General features: G+C 41.8%; 1 protein-coding gene across 7 annotated transcripts in view; it reads left to right on the forward strand.

Moving 5' to 3' along the window:
- PAPPA2 (pappalysin 2) overlaps window positions 1-24,864 on the forward strand; it is a 611,815-nt gene that overhangs the window by 249,288 nt on the left and 337,663 nt on the right. For 6 of the 7 annotated variants that reach the window (XM_070077165.1, XM_051856950.2, XM_070077164.1 and 3 more), the window contains 2 exons: window positions 20,512-20,614; window positions 20,727-21,015. The gene's annotated coding sequence lies outside the window, so the exon portion shown is untranslated. The remainder of the gene's footprint in view (window positions 1-20,511; window positions 20,615-20,726; window positions 21,016-24,864) is intronic. The other variant, XM_051856953.2, reaches the window with a different exon arrangement.

Genomic DNA, 24,864 nt, shown 5'->3' on the forward strand with positions numbered 1-24,864 from the left:
TGGAGACATTACCATATTGATCCCATGGTTCTCAAGAGAGATCGGTGACACATTATATTTGGCAGGTAGCTGTCTGAAACCTGTAGATGTTGGGATCTCATGTCAGCTACTGCATATATAGGGTAAGCCCTCTGACTACACAGTCCTTTGTGTCTCTTCTCTCTACAGAAGGCCAGGATCATGTTAAACATATTTGCTCTATAGCCCAAGTGCAAAGGTCTCTTTTTAACAATTTGTTTTTAGTGTCAAGAAATGGAAAGTTTGTAAAATTCTCCATGCTTCAGGTCCCGTCAGAGCGCTCTCTGTAATTTGAACTTTATATTGATCATACCATCTGTGGCGCTAAGTGATGTTTATGAACTTACATATTTTTCTCCCCCAATAAACTATTTTTTTTTGACAGGCAGAGTGGACAGTGAGAGAGAGAGGGACAGAGAGACAGAGAAAAAGTTCTTCCTTTTGCCGTTGGTTCACCCTCCAATGGCCGCTGCGGCCGGCGCACCACGCTGATCCGAAGCCAGGAGCCAGGTGCTTCTCCTGGTCTCCCATGGGGTGCAGGGCCCAAGCACTTGGGCCATCCTCCACTGCACTCCCTGGCCACAGCAGAGAGCTGGCCTGGAAGAGGGGCAACCAGGACAGAACCCGGCGCCCCGACCGGGACTAGAACCCGGTGTGCCGGCGCCGCAAGGTGGAGGATTAGCCTAGTGAGCTGCGGCGCCGGCCCCAATAAACTATTAATACCCGAAAGGCAGGGAATGATTTTCATTCAGCTATTTATTTCTACATATTCTACATACTATATATTTCTTAGAATGTAGTGTATCTTCAGTACCTGTCTCTCAAATTGGTTTAAGTGAATCTGAGAAATAAGTTCAGATGTGACCAGCTTCTTGACCTTGTTGTGTGTCGTTTAGACCAGACTACAGGAGGAGAGAGCCCCTGGTATCAGAACTGGTGGTATATGGGCTGTATTATATTTACAGTAAGTCCTTTTGGAGGTTAGGAAAGAGATAAAGTTTCTTTAAGTGTCCTGTCTGTATTATTTTTAGGTTGATTTATTTATTTAAAAGGCAGAGAGAGAGAGAATCTTCTATCGACTGGTTTACTTCTCAAATGCCTACAATAGCCAGGCTTGGGCCAGGTCAAAGCCAGGACCAAGGAACTCCATCCAGGTCTCCCATGTGGGTGGCAGGGACCCAAATATTTGAGCCATCATTTGCTGCCTCTTAGGGGGTGTAATTAGCATGAAATTGGATCAGAAGCAGAATACTGGAGACACAAACCAGGTAGTCTGATATGGGGTTCAGGCATCCCAAGTGATGACTTAGCCAGTTGGGCCAAAATACACCCTCTTCCTCCATTATTAACTAACTACCCTCTGCTGAAGTCCCAGGATCATCTAAGTTCCATGTTTTGTTTCTCAAAGTACTTGATACGCTAATTTATCCTATGATGACTATATTATCATTATATGTTATGGTGAGTATGGGAGCACTTAATAAAAGATAAGAAATGCAGTTAAAAGGAATGGTAGGACCTCCAGCTGTCAGGAAGGTTAATAATGGAGGTGTTTTGGGATGGAGCTGGGAAGTGGGAGAAGCCTTTTGGTTGTGCTGAAGCTCTATAACAAATGTGGTTACGCGTGACTTTGAAGCAAATCTGCCTGCTGAACTTGTCCATTTAGGAGGTGGGCCATGGGTGGGCTTAGATCACTGGGAAGGTCATTCTCATGACAGGGTTGACCAAAGAAACCGAGTTGGGCCTAGCCACTGTCTCTGCTTCCTGGCTCATATGCACTCCACCGTGGCCATTCACCACCCTCACCAGATAACCAGTGAGGCCCACCCAGTCTTGGAATGTGAGCCTCCAAATCACAAGGCAAAATAATATTCTTTCCTTCCTAAGTAGTTTGCCTTAAATATTTTATTGTTGTAATGAAAAACTCAGTAATACAGAAAATGGGTACAGAGGAGTGGGATTATAATTAAAGCTGCACATGGGGGAGGGGAGGAGCCTTTGAAATTGATTTATCCAAAGTTGGAAAGTTTGGAGGAGAAGGCTTGAGAAAACCTAGAATGCTGGGGCCGGCACTGTGGTGCAGTGTGTAAACCCACCACCTGCAGTGCCAGCATCCCATATGGGTGCTGATTCAAGTCTCAGCTGCTCCACTTCTTTTATTTATTTTTTAAAAAGATTTATTTATTTATTTGAAAGTCGGAGAGAAGGAGAGGCAGAGAGAGATCTTCCATCCGATGGTTCACTCCTCAATTGGACACAATGGCCAGAGCTGTGTTGATCCGAAGCCAAGAGCCAGGAGCTTCCTCCGGGTTTCCCACACAGGTGCAGGGGCCCAAGGATTTGGGACATCTTCTACTGCTTTCCCAGGTCATATCAGAGAGCTGGATCGGAAGTGGAGCAGCCAGGTCTCGAACCGGCACCCATATGGGATGCCAGCACTGCAGGCCAGGGCGTTAACCCACAGCACCACAGCTCTGGCCCCAGCTGCTCCTTTAGCCTGGGAAAGCAGTAGAAGATGGCCCAACATGGGGGACCCAGAAGAAGCTCCAGGCTCCTGGCTTTGGATCAGCCCAGCCCTGACCATTGCAGCCATTTGGCGAGTGAACAAGCAGATGAAAGACTCTCTCTCTCTCTCTCTCTCTCTCTCTCTCTCTCTCTCTTTCTCTCTCTCTCTCTTTCTCTCTCTCTCTGCCTCTGCCTAACTCTTCCTTTCAAATAAATAAATAAATCTTAAAAAAAAAGAAAACCTAGAATATTGTTAAGTTGAGCATGATGGGTGATTCTGGTAAGTCTTAGTTATCAGAACACTGAGGCAAGTGTGGACAATAAAGCCCACACTGAAGATGTCTCAGATAGAAACGTGGATCCTATTGGGATATGAGTTCTGGGGAGACAGAGGCTGAATGTTGTGTTATGAACAAGGTTTGGCTTCTGAACTCACATAAATATTCAAATGTGTGGAAACTTAATCAATTATGGTGTTTGGAAGGTTAGCCTAGTATATGGGAGGTCCTTAGGTCATTGGGGGTGTGCCCTTGGAAGGTAGTGCTTATGAGAGAATTGGCTATAGAAGCTGAGTTGACCCCGCACCCTTCTGCTTTTTGGCTCACCAGGTGAGTACAGGCTCTGTCATTCACACCATCTGTCTTTGCCAGAGGGAAAACCAGTGGAGCCTCCTCGACCTTGGACTGTTAATCTCTGAACCTAAATATACTTTCTCCCTTCATGAGTAGCTTATCTGAGATATTACATTAGAGTCATGAAAAAACTGACTTATACAGATTGTCTTCTCTATTTGCCTATAAAACCATCCCATATTACATTTCTGTGATATGGATATAGATTCATCAACCAGGCAACCAAACATCTTGGTTATGTACCTGCATTTTCTCCCAAATATTTCATATGTTTTCATTTTCTCTCTCCAGAGCTACAGAAAAGCTGCACCAGATCATGCAGATTGTTCAGGGTTCGTGTTTGTCTAAAATGACCAGAGTGCAGCAAAGCCAGTATGGGAATCAGGAATCAGCTTACTCTGTCATGGATCAGTGCTCCTTAGTATGGACCTTACACTGTGATGGGAAAGATTCAAAGCACCAAGGGCACTTTACTGTCCCTCCTTGCATCAGCTCCATAGATGTTGCAGGAGCCCCATAGTCTACTTGGTCTCCAGGATTCCTTGCATCCCATATATAGGTTGGTTTGTTTTGCATCCTAGTCCAAAACAGAGACTACCCCACCTCCTTTAAGATGTCTGGTAACTGTCTATAGTCTCTTTAGCCTAAAACCTGATTCATAACGTGACTGCAAGTATAGGCTCTGCCTGCCTACTTCACAAAGGGTTGGACCTCTCATTTTGCTGCCCAAAGGAGAAATAATGAATTTCTCTTTCATAGTCATGTACAAAGCCATAGATTTGAGATGTCAGCATAACCGTGTCCTTTGGTCAGGTTGTTACTGTACGTTGACTAGAGCAAAGTGCCATGGAAGAGCTGGAGATTCTGATATGGAGAGGGCAGTGCCTGCCTCCAAGGGACTGGCAGTCCAGAGCAGGAGAGAAAAGGATGCTGAGATAATAAATACCAGGATATGTCTTAACACTATCTGTGTGGTTTAGGTACTGTTGAGTCCTTTACGGGGAAGCATTTTGCTTGCACAAGAGATGGGAACTGCCTTCATAGATGTGCAGACCTTGGACTGGGCTTAAACATAAGCTTGGAGTGAGGTGATGAAGGAAGACATTTACATGAACAAAGCCAAGGAGTCGTGTGCATGCCTGACACATTTGGGAAATGTAGAGACTGAGCGAAGCCACAGCGTAGAATGAGCAGAGTAGGAGGACCATTGAAAAATTAAGTAAAAATAGGGGTGCAGTCAAATGGTGAACAGCAGTAGATGCCAAAGGAAGTTATTTGAATTGATTAGAAATATTTTTTGAGAAAAATAAGTTATTGCTTTTACATATACCTAGTGAAGATGAACATCAAGAATACTATTTATTAGTATTGGGGTCGTTGAAGAATCAGTGGTGGTCTGGCTCCCATTAACATCATTCTGTTTTGGGAAAGGCAGATTTTCTCAAATTTTTGCTCATTGAAGTTTGCCCTTGGATTTTCTTCTTGGTTTCATCTGATATTATTGAAGGAAACAAGTAAGACACAGAGAGATGGAATGACTTAGTAAACGTTCCATTAGAAAGTCACAGAACTGGAATATAAGGTGAGTGCTTCCATCTGTAAGTCCTGCACCTTTCAAAAACACCAAGCTCCAGGCTCTTGTATTCTAGGATGGCTTGCAGCTCAAAGTTCCCAGTAAGCATAGATTTTGTGTCAGAAGGCCAAGGGTAAGATGAATGGTATAGCAGACAGCAGCTAGACGGATTTGTGAATGGCAGATGCCTGTGAAATGAGAGGACAGAGTTAGTGGTGCCCCAGAGCATGGGTGGAACAGAGATCTGCACTGTAGGTCTCCCTGGGCCTTGCACAGGCCATGCTGAGATGCCTGAAGAGCTAGTCTGTACCCTGCCCTTCCTCCTCCTTTCCCTGCTCCTTGCTGCCTAGGCAGAATTTCTGTCTTCTCAGTGACACTGCAAGGTTCTTAGGAAGAATAAGAAAACAATTTTTATCCAGCTTTGCAGAACATAAAAGAATAGCTGTTTTGAGGATGGTGATTATAGTGATGGTGATATCCTGAGGTTTAGTAATCTGTCAGATCATATAGAATCAGTGGCAAAGCTAAATGTGTATCCTAGTTTGTATAACTCCAAGGTCTGCCATAATCAGTACCTCTCCCTGTTGCTTAAAGGTGCAACCAGGTCAGAATTTCCTTAATTTCCAGGCCTGACCCATCTGGGACTTGGGCCCACACCCTCGACAGTATCAGTAGCTTCTCAGAGGAGTGTGGTGATGGGGCTGGTGCTATGGCTGTGCTTGCATGTTAGAGAGCTGCACAGAATCGCAGCTCAGCCATTGCTCACCTAATGATAACAGTAACAGCAGTAAGAATAAAGTCGTCATAACAGTACCTTGGATCTGATTTGATTCCCAAAGCATTTTCTCTTGTTAAGTTTTATTTTTATTTTATTTATTTATTTTAATTTATTTTATTTATTTTGAAAGGCAGAGCGACGAGAGAGAGAGAGAGAGAGAGAGAGGAACTTGCATCTGCTGGTCCACTCCCCAAGTGACTGCAGAAGCCAGGAATCAGAGCTCTCTCTGGGTCTCCCACACGGGCAGCAGGGGTTCAAGCACTTGGACCATCTTCAGCTGCTTTTCAGGCACATGAACAGGGAGCTGGGTTGAAACTTGAGCTGTTGGGACCGGCACTGTGATAAGGGATGCTGGTCTCATAAACAGTGGCTTAGCCCACTGCACCACAACTCTGACCCTTTCTAAAGCAGTTGCGTTTGCATCATCTCACGTCCAACCACTTGGCTTGGTGGATAGAGTAGGAATTATAGTTAAGGGAACTGAGGGCAGGGTTGAAGGTTAAGTAGGAAGCTGGAAAAACTGAATATATTTCAGGTTTTTTTTTTTTTTTTTGGTTATAACCTACAAGAGAATATTTTCTGATGTGATCCAGAATGTTGTAATGTTCTCTTCTACTCTACTTGATTCTATTGTATTTGTTAGAATCCAATAAATTGATTTCATGACAAGCCAACCTGTTGTGATTCTCAGTTAGAAGAACAGTGGATTAGAGGACCTGGTACAATCTCTTCCACTCCAATTGTTATGGTTCCCCGATATAGTGAAGTGTGAAACCATGAGTTGTCCACCAAATAAGAAAACAAAGTTTAATTTTAACTGAAGTGAGCACAGTGACCTCTTGCCTGACTCTGTTGCTCTACCAGATCTGTCTTCCAAGGACAACTACTTCCAAATCTTTTCCATTCAGATATTTACTTCCCTATTTCTAAGTAACGCTCTTAGATCATTGTTTTTTTTTTATTTTTAAATTTTTTTTTATTTTTTGACAGGCAGAGTTAGAGAGAGAGAGAGAGAGAGAGAGAGATAAAGGTCTTCCTTCCGTTGGTTCACCCCCCAAAATGGCCGATCCGAAGCCAGGAGCCAGGTGCTTCCTCCTGATCTCCCACGTGGGTGCAGGCGCCCAAGCACTTGGGCCATCCTCCACTGCCTTCCCAGGCCCCAGCAGAGAGCTGGACTGGAAGAGGAGCAACCGGGACTAGAACCCGGTGCCCAAATGGGATACTGGCACCACAGGCGGAGGATTAGTCAAGTGAGCCACGGTGCCAACCCCCAGATCATTGGTTTTTAAAACACTAGTTTCAAACACTAGCTAATATCTTCTTTTTTAAATGTTTATTTATTCATTTATGAGAGAGAGAGAGAGAGACAAGAAGACAGCAAGAGAGATAGAGAGGGGGAGAGAGATATCTTCCATCTGCTATTTCACTCCCCAGATACCTGCAACAGCTAGTGCTGGGCCAGGCTGAAGACAGCAGCCAGGAACTCCATCCAGATCTCTCATGTGGATGGCAGGGATCCAAGTCTTTGGGTCACGATCTGCTTTCTTCCCAGGCGCATTGGCAGGGAGTTGGATAGGAAGCTCAGGCGAGACTTTAACCAGTACTCGGATACAGGATACTAGCATTTCAAGTGTCAGTTTAACCCACACTGTCACAATGCCCACCCCTAACTAATGATTTCTTGTTTACTAGCCTCCACTTAGTAAAATACTGTACCAACAGATATCAAGACAAAAGCTCCATTGCTACCAAAGCCATTGAAGGACATGGTTTAGTTCTGCTGATTCCATGAATAACAATCTAGTAAATGAACAGAGTTCACCCTGAGGCACAGGCAATGCTGTGTGCCGAAGCTACAGACTGGGCATAGAGAATCTAGATTCTCTGCAAGAAGGAAGACACCAAAAAGAGGAGGAAGAGGAAAGGGCTGGATTATCCATGTTCAGTTCTTGCTCCCAAATTTCCCATTCATATAATCCAGTCCTCCCTTGGGAGAGGGAGTGAGAAGTGACAGAGGCTCAGAAGGCTCTGCTACATAATGTCATCCAGCAGGACACTTGCAGAGTGGACATACATTCCTCTCAGTTCTAAACAGTCCAGGAGAAATCCCTCTTCTGTGGACCCAAAGCCAGAAATAGAACTTTGAGCAGCTGGTTCAAGGCACCAGAAGCATCTTAGCTAGGGAATATTTTTGGCCATTGGGCTGCCTCAATATTGCTATGGAATTGTGCTTTACCACTCGGAGACTTCTTACCAGTTGCTCGGAACTAGGGGACTCAGTTAACATCATTTTATAAAATAAAATTAAATTTTAGAGACCAAAGCAAGGGTGTAGTAGGCTAAGCCTCTGCCTGCATCCCATATGGTGCCGATTTGTGTCCTGGCTGCTCCTCTTCAGATCCAGCTTTCTGCTTATGGCCTGGTAAAGCAGTGGAAGATGGCCCAAGTGTCTGGGCCCTGCACCCACATGGGAAACCCCGAGGAAGCTCCTGGCTCCTGGCTTCAGATCTGCCCAGCTCCGACCATTGTAGCCATTTGGGGAGCTAACCAGTTGATGGAAGAACTTTCTCTCTGTTTCTCCCTCTCTCTGTCTGTAACTCTACCTCTCAAATAAATAAATAAAATCTAAAAAACATAGACACCACAGAAATATTAAAACATAGCTATGGATAAGTCTAAGCATAAATGACACTGAATACTCTCAGGATGCTAAGCCTTAAATTGTAGTACATAATTCACCAAGCAACTAAGGTAGGGTGTGGAGTCTACTTGCCACCATTAATGGAGTTCAGCATTGTTATTCAAGCTCCAAGCAGAACTGAAGTCCTACAACTGACAATAAGTTAGGGATATGTGTTCAGGCTGTATGTGAAGCCACAGACCAAATCTTGGAACCATACTTAAAGGTCTTACTACAAGGGGAGGCCACACACAACACAGGCAAAATATCATTAGGGACTTCCAAATTAGGCTTGAGAAATTCCACAAAGATAAGGTTGTCAGCAGAACAATATTCTGTTGCATTTTCCTGACCCCTCGGGGTTTAAATTTGCAACCTGCATCAGCAAAACTTCTGGTATTTAATTCTATTAAAATCAAAGAGCCAAATTTCTGCCTCCTGTTACATGAGCACAGTGCTTACTGACGTCAATGAGAGCTGTGCATGCATAACTGAGGGCAGATTTTGGCCTGGACTGTAGACATATGAGAACTGGCACACCATGCTCCCATCAGAATTCGTCCCCCTGGTCTTCTGATAACACGGCCCCTTCATTCATAACTCTCTCTCTACACACTGGGAGCTGGGCCTTAGCCCAAAACGCAAATCAGAAGCATCATCTAATACAGAAATCTAAGCCAGATGCAAATTTAATGACATGTGTACAAGCCACCTGAGTGGGTAACTTATTTGACTGTGAATTTCACAAACAGATTACGGTTTGTCTGCTCTTGAAGCCTAGTCAATGTAGTTTCTAATTTATACACTTAATTAGACAGACGAAGGAGGCTTTCGTCTATGACCACCTTACTGCTTTCCCTCCCCTTGCACTGCCCACACTAAAGTCATTATCCTGCTGCTGGTTTAGGAAATGCTACAAGTATTCCAGTATTCTGGTTGTAGTGCCTGGGGCAGACGGAGCAACCTACTGAATTTGTGTTGTACAAATGGATTTTTATAAGGCAGGAGATAACAATAACATGAAAGAAATTTTAAAAAATGCATGGAAAGGTTTACTTTGATTCAAAAAGTTCGAAATCCTTACAGACAAGTAGCTCACTATTACACGAAGTTAACTATGTCAGGCACCGTCATTCATATGTGCATGTGTGTGTGCATATGTGTATTTATGTAAGCATTTAATCCTCAGCAATCCTATCATGCAGGTTTACCATTATGTGAACAAGAAAATTACAGAGAAGAAACTTAACTGCTAGTGATAGAGCTAGAATTTGAATCCAGACAAATATGAATCTGACTTCAGAGGTCAGATTATTAATTCACTCTCCTCAACTGCCGGCTGGTGAAAATACAGATATTGTTTATTATTAATTAGTACTCAGACAATGTTTATTGATAGATGTACAAATCCATGGAGAAAATGGAATACCAGTAAGAGCTTGTCAAGAATTATTAGAATGATACTAACTGTCTGAGGAAGGTATTTTCACCAAGCAGACAGTTTTTCTAGACACGAAGAGCAATAATGTAAGCTCCCAGAATAACTAAGCATTTCAGTCTTGCTTTTTTTCAGCAAGTACGGGAAGTGACTTTGCAGTGAAATTTGAAGGCACGTTTTTACATATAGCACACTTAAGCAAATTTTAAGCTTACCTTGACCATTACCTCCTTCAGCTAAATTTCCTTCAGGCTTTTAAAAATTAAATATATCTGGGCTATGTGCATTGGCAATGTTTGGGTAATTCTCATAATGGCTTTTTAAATATTGGTTGTGGCCTCTTTTCCCTTATTAGAGTATATCTGAAACATAATTGAATTTGATAAATATCTATGATTTGATATATTCACTTTACATGGAAGTTTGAGAAGCATAACTGCCAATGGAAAGTGGATTCTTCTCTCTTGCTTAAAATAGTAGGGCCTTCCAAAATTTCATTAAAAGTGTAAATTGTCTTTGTGAAAATTAAACAAAGAAACAGGAAGGAAGGAAGGGGGGGGCACTGAGGGAGGGAGACAGGAGGGAGTGAAGTATGCTTATCTTCTTTTTTTTCTTTCCCCAAATAAACATTTTATTTAGGGAATACAAAATTCATGCATTTCACACGTACAACTTTAGGAATATAGTGATTCTTCCCACCATACCTGACCTCCCACCCACTCTCCCATCCCGCCTCCTCCTCCCTCTCCCATTTCCAGTCCCATTCTCCACTAAGATCTATTTTCAATTAACTTTATACATAGAAGACTAACTCTATACTAAGTAGATAGAGTTCAACAATTTGCACGACAGAAAAAAAAAAAAAACTGTTCCTCAACAGTTGAAACAAGGGCTGTTCAAAGCCATTGCATCTGGAAGTTAATTTCTCTTCTCCTTCTCCTTCTCCTTCTCCTTCTCCTTCTCCTTCTCCTTCTCCTTCTCCTTCTCCTTCTCTTCCTCCTCCTCCTCCTCCTCCTCCTCCTCCTCCTCCTCCTCCTTCTTTTTCTTTTTCTTTTAGAAAATTAGCTTTAAAGAAGCACCCAAGAGTGAAGCACTTAGACATAATTATAATACAACTCTTTGAGGACAAAGATCCTGCATGGGAAGCTAGTGCACAGTGACTCCTATTGTTAATTTAACAGTTAAAACTCTTAGGTATTACGTCAGTGATCACCGGAGGCTCTTGACATGAGCTGCCTAGGCTGTGGAAGGCTTTTGAATCCACAAACTCTGACGGTATTTAGAGAGGGCCATAAGCAAAATGGAAGTTCTCTCCTCCTTTCAGAGAAAAGTACATCTTTCTTTGATGGCCCCTCTGTCCACTGGGGTTTCATCCACTGAAGTCCTTCATATAGGACATTTTTTGTCACAGTGTATTGGCTTTCCATGCTTGAAATGCTCTCATGGGCTTTTCAGCCAGACCAGAAAGCCTTAAGGGCTGATTCTGAGGTCAGAGTGCTATATAAAGCTATTGTCATTCTGTGAGTCTGTCATTCTGTGTAGACTGCTTCCCACGTTGGAGCATTCACTCCTTTTTAATTTATTATTACCAGACACTTAATCATATCCGTATGATCACTTTAACACTTAAGATAGTATTTTTACCACTAAGCCTAAGGGGATTTTGGGTCCCATGACAAGTTTTTGAACTACCTTTAGAAGTGTATCTGTAGGAATGTATGCAGAACTATACTGCTTTACAGTTATAAGTTTCATACACTTCATAATTACAACTTTAGCAACATAGTGCTTATGCTCATCTTCTTAGAACTGAGCCTATGAAACTTGTTCTCTTTATATTAATAAGAATAAAAAAGACTTCATAGATTTCTATCTTTATTGCACCAAAATAAACTTTTTAAAAAAAGATTATTTATCTACTTGAAAATCGGAGTTATACAGAGAGAGAAGGAGAGACAGAGACAGAGACAGAGAGGTCTTCCATCCTCTGGTTCACTCCCCAATTGGCCACATCAGCTGCAGCTGTGCCGATCTGAAGTCAGGAGCCAGAAGCTTCCTCCAGGTCTCCCACATGTGTGCAGGGGCCCAAGGACTTGCATCATCTTCCATTGCTTTCCCAGGCCATGGCAGAGAGCTGGATTGGAAGTGGAGCAGCCGGGACTGGAATCAGTGCCCATATGGGATGCCGACACTGCAGGCAGCAGCTTTGCCTGCTATACCACAGTGTCATTCCCCCAAATACACTTCTTTTAATTCTGTCATCCACAGCTTTTGGAAGTATCCTCATACAAGCAAAATGGAAAGACAATTGTCCTGGCCCAGAAGTACATCTCATCTCTGTAGAGGCCTTCAGAGCTTTGGTTTGGTATTTTCATTGCCAAAGTTTCTCTTTCCAAGGCCTACAGCCTAGCCTTAGACCTGTTTCTTAATCTTTCCACATCACTGTCTTTAGTTTTAAGTGCAAATACCTTACTTTGTTCTCCTAACTATGAACTCAGATTTTCTCTTTAACTTATTGCTCATGATGTCATCTCACAAATTTCTCAGGGCAGTGTACAGATTGTAGGTCATTGGTGGCTAGAAAGAGATTAAATTTTATTTCTTCCCATGACATGAGGAAATCAAGAAAATGAGTATGAGAAGAAGGAAAAGAGGGGATATTATTTTAGCAAAATTAAATCTGAGATGATAGGAAATCATTCAACTGGCTTGAGGAGTGAGGAATGTGACTTGTCCATGGTCACATGACTTCAGACTATCAGAGTAAGGAGAAGAATCCAGGTCAGTTAACCCCCCCAAGCCATCTCCCCTCATTCCAAATGTCCTACACCAGAGTATAGGGCCAAGATGCCTTTGATTTTATTATCATTATTTTTAAACTAGACAAGAAGGTGTTTGGATTTCTGTCCAATACAGTTCTGTACCATTGCCAGGACAAGTGACATGCATGTCTTCCCTGTGGCCTTGTCTGCAATTGGAAATACTGTGCTTTTTGATTTTCTTCACTGTCTCCTTCCGCACTGCACCTAAATCCCAATTTGATTATATAGTCCTCCCATGTTGTCTTTCATCTCTTCAGAATCTGTCTCAGAGAAGAACATTTTCTGATCTCATCTCAAAACTTAGAGTCCATCTGTAGCTTTAGGGGTGGGCTTCTGTGCGCACATAGTGCATGGTCCACCTCCAGTTTTCTGTAATGATCACCATCAGCTTCCACTTACTTACACTTCAAGGAACAGTGCTCTTCCTTTCTTGGAAACCATCTATCACATCATAATTGAAGAGTTCCAGTTATTATATATATAATATGTACATATATAACATATATATATATATATATATATATATATATATATATATATATAAATGATACAGTGCTGACTCCTAGAATCTTTGAGCCAGCAGCTCTAGTTTTACCTTCAAGGACAGAGATTTCAAACTGGGATCCCCTGGGGGAATCCCTTTCAAAACTATATTTTGTTTGGCTCACATGATGTTTTTTACAAAACCATGCCAACACTGAAGAAATTGAGATATTTCACATAAAATAATGTTTTCTGGCTCTTCTTGAAGATGGAAGATCTTTAATACTGCCCCCACTTTCCCGTAGCTGGAGCTGTGTGGGGATGGCCTGCACTGGGTGAAGCCTTGCTTCCCCAGGCCTCCACTCCTACAGATGTCCAGCCCTGGGTGTCACTTGCCATTTATTGTCGTGTGTATGCTGCTCTTCTTCTAATATCTGTTTAGCTTTACTCCCTTAGGTTACCTCTCTGGATCCTGTAGGCATTTAGTTACCTTTGTAATGCCTACAATTAGGCAGCATAGAGCAAACATGCTGCTTCTTCTACATAAAAGACTTTTCAAATATTTGAAGTTTACTGTGTCTTTACCTCTCATTTTTGTAAAGTAATAAGAAAGCAAGCTTCCATCTGCTGGCTCACTCCTCCAGTGTCCACAATGGCCTGGGGTGGGGTCAAAACCCAGAGCAGAGATCAATCTGGATCTTCGATGTGGAGAGCAGGGATCCTACTACTTGAGCCATCGTGCAGCTTCCCTGGATCTATACTGACAAGAAGCTGGAGTCAGGAGCTAGAACTGAGAATTAAACTCTGGCACTCTCCTGGGGGACTCTCCTCGTGCCTTAACCAGAGGCTAGTTGCTCATGCCTCAGTTACTTAGAGTGTCATCACTTCTCTGAACAGAACTGAGCTCAGGTGTTTGAGGGTGGGAACCAGACTTCTGCTATCCTTTTCCACTCTGAAGTTGTAGGTATTTTCATCATCTGTTAACCAGGTATGTTGAGTGGGCAGGGTGGATATTTTCTCGTTGTGTGTACAGCATCCTCTTCTCCTCTGGGGATAGTACTCTCCTCCTCTCCAGAGAGCATGCTCCTCTCCCACACCCTATTCTAGGAACTGCTAACTGCTATGAGAACCTCTCTCCTTGGCTGCAGAGACCCCACCCAGAGTGGACACTTGTCACAAGCTCAGACAATAAGAGATTTTTTTTTCTGTTACTTTTCTAACTAGAGCTTGAAATGTTGGTTTCTGAGATTTTGAGGATACAATTCTGAACACATAGGTGGCCAGTAACTCTGGTTGTTAGAAATGCTAGTCAAAAAGCAATCACACAGAGAGGAAATCACAAAGGAAAATACCAGCAGTACCACTGAAGTCTCTCGTGCCCCACAGCCAAGGCTGTCTTTCCCACATTTTGAATATTTAAGCCCATGTACATTCTTTTCTTCTCTTTCTTCCTCCTTCCTTTCTTTTTCTTCTTTCTACCATCGATCGCTTCTTTCATTCTTTTTTTGAAGATTTATTTATTTATTTGAAAGTCAAAATTACAGAGAGAGAGAGAGAGAGAGAGAGAGACAGAGACAGAGACAGAGATATCTTCCATTCATTGGTTCATTCCCCAGATGACCGCAAGGACTGGAGCTGGAACAGGCTGAATCCAGGAGCCAGGAGTTTCATCTGGGTCTCCCCACCAGGTGGCAGGGACCCAAGTACTTAGACCATCTTCCACTGCTTTTCTTAGGTCACTAGTGGGGAGCTGGATTGGAAAGGAAGCAGCCAGGACTTGAACCAGTACCATATAGGATGCCTGCTTCATAGGGGGGCTAGTTTACCAACTGTACCACAATGCCAGCCCATCCTTTCCTTCTGTAAAAATCTTTTCCTTTGCTTAATTTAGTTGTCTGTGTCTGGCTCACAGACAAAAATATTTACCTACGATACAGAGTGACTCATAGGTGATGTGACTGAATGAAATAACCAGTGACCACCTGGCAGACCCCTCGCTAGGGTGACCCATCTGTTCAGCACCATGCATTATTGGAAAACAATTATATACTAAGGTGACTTCAACAATGTGTTCTTTTTTTTTTTTTTTTTTTTTGACAGGCAGAGTGGACAGTGAGAGAGAGAGAGACAGAGAGACAGAGAAAAAGTTCTTCCTTTTGCCGTTGGTTCACCCTCCAATGGCCGCTGCGGCCAGCGCACCACGCTGATCCGAAGCCAGGAGCCAGGTGCTTCTCCTGGTCTCCCATGGGGTGCAGGGCCCAAGCACTTGGGCCATCCTCCACTGCACTCCCGGGCCACAGCAGAGAGCTGGCCGTAACAGTGGTCTTAATCATTGCACATTTAGGATTCTGTCTTGTGCTCCAGAGGCTTATAAAACTTGTAAGGCAGTTTATGACGCACATTTTGGGCAAGTGTTTTTGAGCTTAGCCTTGGGCCATGAGACATACCTTTAAATGAATCTTAGTGAACGAAAAGGTTCATGTGATTGCTCTGGTCTCTATTTCTGTAGCGTGTGTTTGTAATAACCTGAGTTTGACTTCTAACCTAGATCTGGCTTCCAGTTACAGAAAGGAGGTGGACAGCCCCCTGTATCAGCTCTCCTCCACATTGCTCCTTTTCCCCTTCACCGTAAAGGACTGTGAGACAAACAGCCCACTACAAAGAAGAGAGCTTGCCTAAGGGTGGCCTCATCATGAGCTGTCCCTTCTGGGCAATTTGACACCCATGCTTTTATGTATTGTGTGGATAATAACCTTTGGGTTTGTGAGTGGGTGGCTGTCCCTCTCCTAGCTCCTGGTAATTGAACAAATGTTTGTAACATTTCCCTGGTCAGGTGTGAGATCTCTCTCTCCCTCTCTTTCTCTCTGTGTGTGTATGTATGTATCTGGAGATCACCATGTTCTTTCAATAATAAATGAGAACACCCTGCTCCAAATTTGAAATATTTACAGCCCTTTGCAATTTAATTAGAAACAGGAATCCAAAGATAAGTGAGTGTATGAGTGTGTGTGTGTGAGTGTGTGTGTGTGTGAGAGTGTGTGTGTGTGTGTGTGGATACACAGGAATAAATGTACTCAAGTCAGAGGAGAGATGACATTTTGAAAATTTTTACATTTGGGAATACACACATATATACATATATATATCTATATATGTAGAAAGTTGTGAGGATTCACTAACTGTAAAAATAAGATACTCTTCCACATTTTTGTTTCTTCCACTTTTGCAGTTGAAAAATTTCCCCATGTACTTGTCCACTTCCAGGTATCTCTATTGCAAAAATGAGAAAATTAATGATTTTTAAAGGCAAACAAACTTAAAAATAGCATAGTTTTTTGTATCTAAACAAAAGAAAATATGACTTTAGATCTGAAAGGATACTAAAAGAAAAGGCATTTCAATTTTCCCTGAATAATGTAATTCCAAACTGTTTTCACTATAATTTAATTTTTAGGGAAAATATAAACCTCTAAATGTGTATACATATATAAATCTATAGCTAAGCTATGAACATTTTACTGCTTTACAATACTAATGGCTGTTTAGGCCTATTTATAGCAAATAATATTTGATCAGTAAGGTGCATTTAGAAAACTTCTGGCTAGGATTAGAAGTGCATTCTGTAATCTCACATTGAACCAAATATAACCAGCTCTCTCTGGTATTAACCTTTGATATTGACTCATACCAATCTCTCCTACCCTATGTATGCAATAACATAAATCTAAACCATGGTTGCTGTTGACATCGGCACTATTAATTGGCTATTGCCACACATGTCCCTGAGAAATCATCCTGAGGCAGCACGCTCGAAACATTGACTAATATGTGTCTGACTTTGCTAATAATCTGAGCAAATTTGCTTTCCTTTATAGTGGTTTAGGTCAAGGAAGACTACTAAGTTAGCAATATCTGGTTATTGCCAACCTTACACTTTTCCAAAGGCTAACCACAAAATACAATTTTGTATAACATTTTATTTTATATATGTTTACACAAAAAAGCACACACACACGAAGTACAAAGGGAGATTGCATACTAATGTTGAAAACCCAGCTTTGTGGGAAAACAAATTCCCAGACTTGATGGAAAAGACTTTTTATCATCATTTAATAGTTAGCGGCATCTAATAAACATCTTCCCAGGTTTGGCTATCCCCCTTGATAATCCATTTACATTATTCTTAATGGAAATTACCAAAAAGAAGAGCAACTGATCTTTGTAAGAAAATCTATTTTCCTGCAAAATCTATTATTCTAGGTGAAGTCGTCCTGTCCTCCTTCCTCCCCACTTCCCTCCCTCAGGCCCCTTTTTCTCCAAACCCCAGTTCACATCCTCCTTTCTGTTTAAACTAATGAAAATAAAAAACTATAGGAACTCAAAATGAGAGCAAACAAGCCAACAATGAACTATTATACCCCTTGGCATTTGTAAAACCTTTTCTCTCTTGCTAATGTAATTTTCCAGTCAGAAAGGGGGAAGCCTCCCTCAAGGTTATGTCAGTACAAATGGTTGTAGAAGCGCCCAGAGACTCCATTTCATTCTTTGCAATAGCCCGAGAAGAGTGATTGCTTCCTTGGCTTTGTGGCCATGATCATTCCTTAAGTGGTTGAGTAAAAAACACTGACATGTCTCTGGAGGAGAGCTCTCTAATGGCTTCTCTGTGGTCCAGGCCCTGGAGTTCTCTCATCTCAGCAAGTCACCAGGGTGATGCCACACTCTTCAGCCTGCTTCTGAACCTTCCGTGATAGTGACGCCAGCGTCTCATTTGTAAAATTAATGCACTGTGCTTCAGCTTCACAGTTGTAATAAAAGACAACCTCTTGTGGAATACATGAATAAGAAAGTGGTGAACAGGGACCAGTATAAAAAAATAACTTGTGGGGTAAATTCTCTGTTAAATCTGGATGCAGCTCTCTTAAAAAATAAGCAGGACTACTGACATGTATTGTTGAATGTAGGAGTGACCAATTGAGCAATAAAAATATAAAACATTGCAAGTTTTATTATTCAGTTTCCTCCAAACCTCTAATTCAAGATGTGCTAGCTGTTTGTACTATCTTTTTTGACATCTAATAATTTGAAAGCACTGGGACAAGGTGGAGTTGCCCCAGACAAGGTTCTTACCCAAATATCTTTAATTTTACATCGTATTAGTGGAGTCTACATCTGGCATTTGGTGTGGTACAGTAACTCTTATATGGCTATGAGGATAGAGATGGAGTTAGTTGTATTCTCATCTATTCTGATGTACTTTATCTAGAACTCTCTTTCCTGAAATGGTTAACACAACTGATAAGATCAATTGTGGATCACTTTTTCTTAGAAAAATGTTTATTTTGCTGGGTTATGACAAATAAGTTTGTGAGTACCCTTGTCCTCCTCTACCCTCAATGAAATACATATGGAATATGCTCAAATTTTCAAGCAAAAGCAATCCCTGCCTGTGTTTCTGGAGTGTGGGCAAGATACTAGGACAACAGTGTGATCTCTGCACATTAAAGATTTTATAGAAATCTTGTTTGTGGCGACTAAGTGGTTTTTCTTTCATACAATTTATTTCACATTTCATTTGAAACATTACCTATTATTGCATCTTCCAAAGTTAATTTTGTGGTTTGATTATCAAGAGAACTTCTGATATTCTATTTGCTTGGAAGAAAAATGGTACCACCCAATCCGGTGTCTGTAGAGTCTGTGTCTCAGGCTTGTTAAACAATGGGGACTAGACACATGGCACAGGGACATTGTTTCTGCTGAAACAAGTTGCTGCACAATGTCTTAAAATGACCCAAATCTATGACTTTATGGTTCTGCAGGTCAGAGGTGTGACCTAAGTCTCACAGTCATGGAAGTGGCTGCGAACATCCTGATTCTCACAATAAAAACAAGAAATTGTTAGCTGATACATTCATCATTTCAGAGTGAAAAATTGATCCTGTGTTGAGTAAGAGGGTCACAGCTCCAAGTGTTGTCAAGTGCGGTTTAATTCATTGCGAGGCTGAGGTGCAGAATTGGTTCTTGGCATTCTGGAAATTATCAGCATGTCACCATGCTTAGGAGGCAGATGTTACAGAACACTTCTTCAGCCGAGGCAGCGGAGGAGTTCCTCAATGGGAATTTTGTGGGAGAATAACATGGCAGGAAAGGATTAGCACAAATAAGCCCTGAGCTCTGGTTTCTGGGAGCAGCGTATCACAAGCTGAATCTCTCTACCTTAGTGGGTAAGAGCATTAATGTCAGGACCTAAGGAAATAAATAACTTGAACGTTTTCTTTCATATTTTTATTTTTTCATTAGGTTTAGAAACTGTCAAGGGCTTCTAGCAAAAGCTCTGAGAATTCATCGTTGATTGATTCTTCGATGATCTGCCATGGTCCCTCTGCAGTGTGGCACCAGATCTTGACCATCTATAGCACCCTGGAACATTGCTGAGGAAACCGTTTGACTGATGTCAAACTGTGTAGCGTATGCTTAGGAGTCAATTTTAAAAAATCATTATGAAAATAGTGAACATCTGTGAAAAAATTTAGAGTCCAAAAGGATGTACAATAAGAATGTCTCTCCCAATCTAGACTGTGGGGAGCAACTCGGACTAGACTAAGTTACTGGAATTAAGACTTATTCTATGCATCTGCTCTCCCACAATATGGCGCTGAAAGGGAGTAAACAACTTCTACACAGCTGCCTCCAGTTCGACCAGTAACCTGCAGGAGCTGATCCTGCTCCTGATTGGAGGAGAGCAGCGTGCTCCGCGTGTGGGTAGCAGAGTCGGGATTGGTGGAAGAGGACTATAAAAGAGGAGAGAGACAACATGCACCAGGAACATCTAAAGGGAACATCTGGATAACATCTGAGCAGCCCCCGAGAGAGCCGGCTGGCAGTGTGCCACTCCCCCGTGGAAGTGGGGAAAGTGGCAGGGGGAGCCGCCCCTCCACAGGGGTGGAGGGATGGCAGCCAACCCAGGAAGAACCAGCAGCAAACCCAGGAAGGGCCGAGCAGACAAAAGAACAGCGCAGGGTCTAGTGTCGTTCCTCCGCAAAGAGAGCGAGCGACACTAGACCTCTAAATTCTTCTCCAGAGAAACATTTTTCCTGTATGTTATTTAAGAAGTATCAACTTCCTGTGAATTCCTTTAGAATATTTCCATGCACACACATGAAGATAGGTAAATACAGAACTTTCTTTATACAAATGAAATAATATCACATAGGCTAGCATGTATTTTACTTTTCTTCATTTGACATAAACTGACATTCTAGCTTTCTACAATTTCACAACTATAGATCCTCTAGATCCTTGCGATTGTCTATGGACATTCTTCAAGCATACATGATGTATAGTATCAGGATGGACGTCACATTCCAGTGCTTAGCTACATTCTCTGATTCTGCCTAGCTTTTTGTAGGAACTACTCTAGCACAAAAGGTAAGGTGATGCTGTGTGTAGGAGTACAGTAAGTTGTATTTATAGTCACAAAGTATTTTGTTCTCTTCACTATGGCTTACTATTTGTGGAAAGATTTTATATCCTGGGCTTCTTAATGTGATATGTGGTCATGTGACTTTTTTCTTTTTTGCAGGTTCAATGTGGGAACTGTGTCATTTTCATGGCAGAAGTCATGATGGTCTTCTCATGCTTTGCTGTACGTCTTTCCCTCTGCCTTGCATCCTGCTAACATCCAGGTGGGTAGCCTCACTTATACTGGCTGCTGTAAGCTGCCCATAATGGATGAGTAGCAGGAGTGACAATAAAGTAGCTGTTATTGGGAGATTACTTTTCTTTTTTATTTAACAGACAAAGTTAGACAGTGAGAGAGAGAGAGACAGAGAGAAAGATCTTCCTTCCGTTGGTTCACCCCCAACAAATGGCTGCTATGGCTGGTGTGCTGCGCTGATCTGAAGCCAGAGCCAGAAGCCAGGTGCTTCTTCCTGGTCTCCCATGCGGGTGCAGGAGCCCAAGCACCTGGACCATCCTTCACTGCCTTCCTGGGACACAGCAGAGAGCTGGACTGGAAGAGGAGCAACTGGGACTAGAAACCGGCGCCCATGTGGGACGCCAGCACCGCAGGCGGAGGATTAATCAGGTGAGCCACGGCACTGGCCCCAGGAGATTACTTGTTTGTTTTTTTTTTTTTAACTTTTATTTAATGAATATAGATTTCCAAAGTACAGCTTATGGACTACATTGGCTTCCCCCCACCCCCCGATGACTTCCCTCCCACCCGCAACCCTCCCCTTTCCCGCTCTCTCTCCCCTTCCATTCATATCAAGATTCATTTTCAATTTTCTATATATACAGAAGATCAGTTTAGTATACATTAAGTAAAGATTTCAACAGTTTGCACCCACATAGAAACACAAAGTGAAAAATACTGTTTGAGTACTCGTTATAGCATTAAATCTCAATGTACAGCACATTAAGGACAGAGATCCTACATGAGGAGTAAGTGCACAGTGACTCCTGTTGTTGACTTTACAAATTGACACTCCTGTTTATGGCATCAGTAATCTCCCTATGCTCTAGTCATGAGTTTCCAAGGCTATGGAAGCCTTTTGAGTTCTCCAACTCTTATCTTGTTTAGACAAGGTCATAGTCAAAGTGGAAGTTCTCTCCTCCCTTCAGGGAAAGGTACCTCCTTCTTTGAAGACCTGTTCTTTCCACTGGGATCTTACTTATAGAGATCTTTCATTTAGGTTTTTTTTTTTTTTTTTTTTTTTTGCCAAAGTGTCTTGGCTTTCCATGCCTGAAATACTCTCATGGGCTTTTCAGCCAGATCCGAATGCCTTTAGGGCTGATTCTGAGGCCAGAGTGCTGTTTAGGACATCTGCCATTCTATGAGTCTGCTGTGTATCTCACTTCCCATGTTGGATCGCTCTCCCCTTTATTTATTCTATCGGTAAGTATTAGCAGGCACTAGACTTGTTTATGTGATCCCTTTGACTCTTAGTCCTTTCATTATGATCAACTGTGAACTGAAATTGATCAGTTGGACTAGTGAGATGGCATTGGTACATGCCACCTTGATGGGATTGAATTGGAATCCCCCCAGGAGATTACTTGTAACCACAAAATGATCTAGCCTATTTTGCCTGATACAGAGAGCAATCTAAAGAACAAAGGATGGGAAACTACTTAACAAAATAATAACTCTTATTGTAAAATTGCTTTCCAGTTACTTTATGATTCCCAATTCCTTCCTCTCTAATTAATTAAATTAGTTGGCCAAAAATCTGCCAATAAATAATACAACACAATCCTCATTGACATATATATATATATATATGTAAATTTTCATTCTATTTTATCAATTCTTTCAGCCCTTCACAGGCTATTTTGTTCTCAAATCAAAGTAATCAATATGTTTGTGCTTTAAGATCAACCAAAAACATATCAACACATGCCTGCTTCTGACCATGGTGGAGTAACTGAGTCTAGATTTTCCCTCCCATCATAAACAACTAAGAATGGTTTGAATGTTGGAAAACAGAACTGTGTTCCTGAAAGCGGAGAAACAGATGAGTTTGGCCTGAGATCACCCAACTTTCCACATGTAGTCCAAAGAGAGGAGAATACCAGACAAGGCACTGCAGAATTGCAGAGTGGCAGAGACACAGACTGGAGTTCAGGACGGCTGTGATGATCAGAATTATTGGGATGGAGTACCAGAGGGGAGTGCAAAAAAGAGCTTTAAAAATTTCCAAGGGGTTCTCTTGAGATTCTGTTGAATATTTAATTGTGTATGCAGAGAAGCTCCGCAAGGCCAGAGAAAAGACATGCAAGGACTGTAAGCTGGAGGATTTTCACAAATCACACAGGCAAGAAGCTACTCAAGTCTTAGCAGCCAAAATGAAGACTATTTCTTGAAAACATGGGGCATTTGGTGTAGACCTCAGAGAAGTCGTGCATTATGGTTGGCTAGCCTATCCTTAGAGCGGAGGCTATGCAAGGCACACTTTACAAAGCCTGCAAACAATCTTCAAAAAGACAAGGCTGACTGCGTATAGTATAAACCTCTGCCTTACAACACCCTTGAAAGGAAGAGTTCAACATTCAATAAAAAATTACTAATTGGGGCTGGCACTGTGGCGTAGCCGGTGAAGTTGCTGCTTGCAGGTCCAGTATCCCATATGGGCACTGGCTCAAGTCCCAGCTGCTCCATTTCTGATCCAGATCTTTGCTATGGCCGGGGATTGTAAGATGGCCCAAGTCCTTGTGCCCTGGCACCCACGTGGATGACCTGGAAGAAGCTCCTGGTTCCTGGCTTTGGATTGGCCCAGCTCCAGCCATTGTGGTCATCTGGGGAGTGAACCAGTGGATGGAAGACCTCTCTCTCTGTCTCTCCCTCTCTGTAACTCTGCCTTTCCAGGAAATAAATAAATATTTAAAAAATTACTAATCACAGGATAATATGAACTGTTTCCAGTAGAAAATCAGTCACCAGAAACACCCAGAATGACAGGGATGATGAAATTAGTAAATAAGAATTTTAAAATGTATTATAAACTATGCGTAATTTTGTAAAGAAAAATAAGAACACAATGAGGATAAAAGTGAGAAATATACAGAAAAACTAATCTCTTGTTCTGAATAACAAAGTATCTGGATGAAGAAATACAGAAGAAAAAATTCAGTGAAATTGAAAATACAACAATGAGAACTATTTAAAAACAAAGCATATATAAAAAATGAAAAAAATGAACAGAGCCTCAGTAACTTGGGGAACAATTTTGAAAGCAGTCTTATATACTTTGAAAAAAATTTAAGCAGTCTAATATACACATATATGTATATTTATAGAAGGATGGAGGACATAAAATATTTGAATAAACAATGGCTGAAAATTTTCAAATTCAATGAATAAAACTCAAGCCCATATACTTGAAAGACTAGAGAAATTTCAAGCAGGATACATACAAAGAAAACCACATTAAGACATAGCATGACCAAATTTGTAAAACATGGCAATATTGAGAAAATCTTATAATGCAGCCAGCATGGGGTAGGGGGAAAGGAGACATGCTATAAACAGAAGAATAAAAATAGGAATTAGGGGCCAACTCCTTGGCGCGGTAGGTTAATCCTCCGCGCGGTAGGTTAATCCTCCGCCTGCGGCGCCAGCATCCCATATGGGCACCAGTTCCAGTCCCAGCTGCCCCTCTTCCAATCCAGCTCTCTGCTATGGCCTGGGAAAGCAGTAGAAGACGGCCCAGGTGCTTGGGCCCCTGTACCCACATGGGAGACTGGGAAAAACTCTTGGCTCTTGGCTTTGGATCGGCTCAGCTCTGGCCATTGCGGCCATCTGGGGAGTGAACCAATGGAAGGATGACCTTTCTCTGTGTCTCTCCCTCTCATTATCTGTAACTCTACCTCTCAAATAAATAAATAAAACCTTAAAAAAAATGGGAATTACCCTGGTTTTGTCGTCTGAAACTATTCAAACTAGCCAACAATGGAACAGCTACTTTCAAGTGCTGAACCCAAATATAAAAAAAAGAAAGAAAATCAAACATGAAAGTATACTGTCAGACTGAAATTTTATATCAAATCAATATTTATTTTTAAAAATGGAAGTTAAATATTTCAGACCAAAACAAAAAATATACAGTAGTCAACAACTATATGAAAAAAAATCTCAATATTGTTAATCATCAGAGAAATAAAAGTGAAAACTATAATGAGATATTATTTCCCTCTAGTTAGAATGGCTTTTTTTTAATAAAAAATGAAAAATGACAAATGTTGATGAGGATAAAAATAAAGGGGAAATCTTTTTTTTTTTTTTTTTTTTTTTTTGACAGGCAGAGTGGACAGTAAGAGAGAGAGGTAGAGAGAGAGAGACAGAGAGAAAGGTCTTCCTTTGCCGTTGGTTCACTCTCCAATGGCCGCCACAGCCGGCGTGCTGTGGCCAGCGCACCACGCTGATCCGAAGGCA

The sequence above is a fragment of the Oryctolagus cuniculus genome, chromosome 7, assembly GCF_964237555.1.
Source record: "Oryctolagus cuniculus chromosome 7, mOryCun1.1, whole genome shotgun sequence".
NCBI classification, from domain to species: domain Eukaryota; kingdom Metazoa; phylum Chordata; class Mammalia; order Lagomorpha; family Leporidae; genus Oryctolagus; species Oryctolagus cuniculus.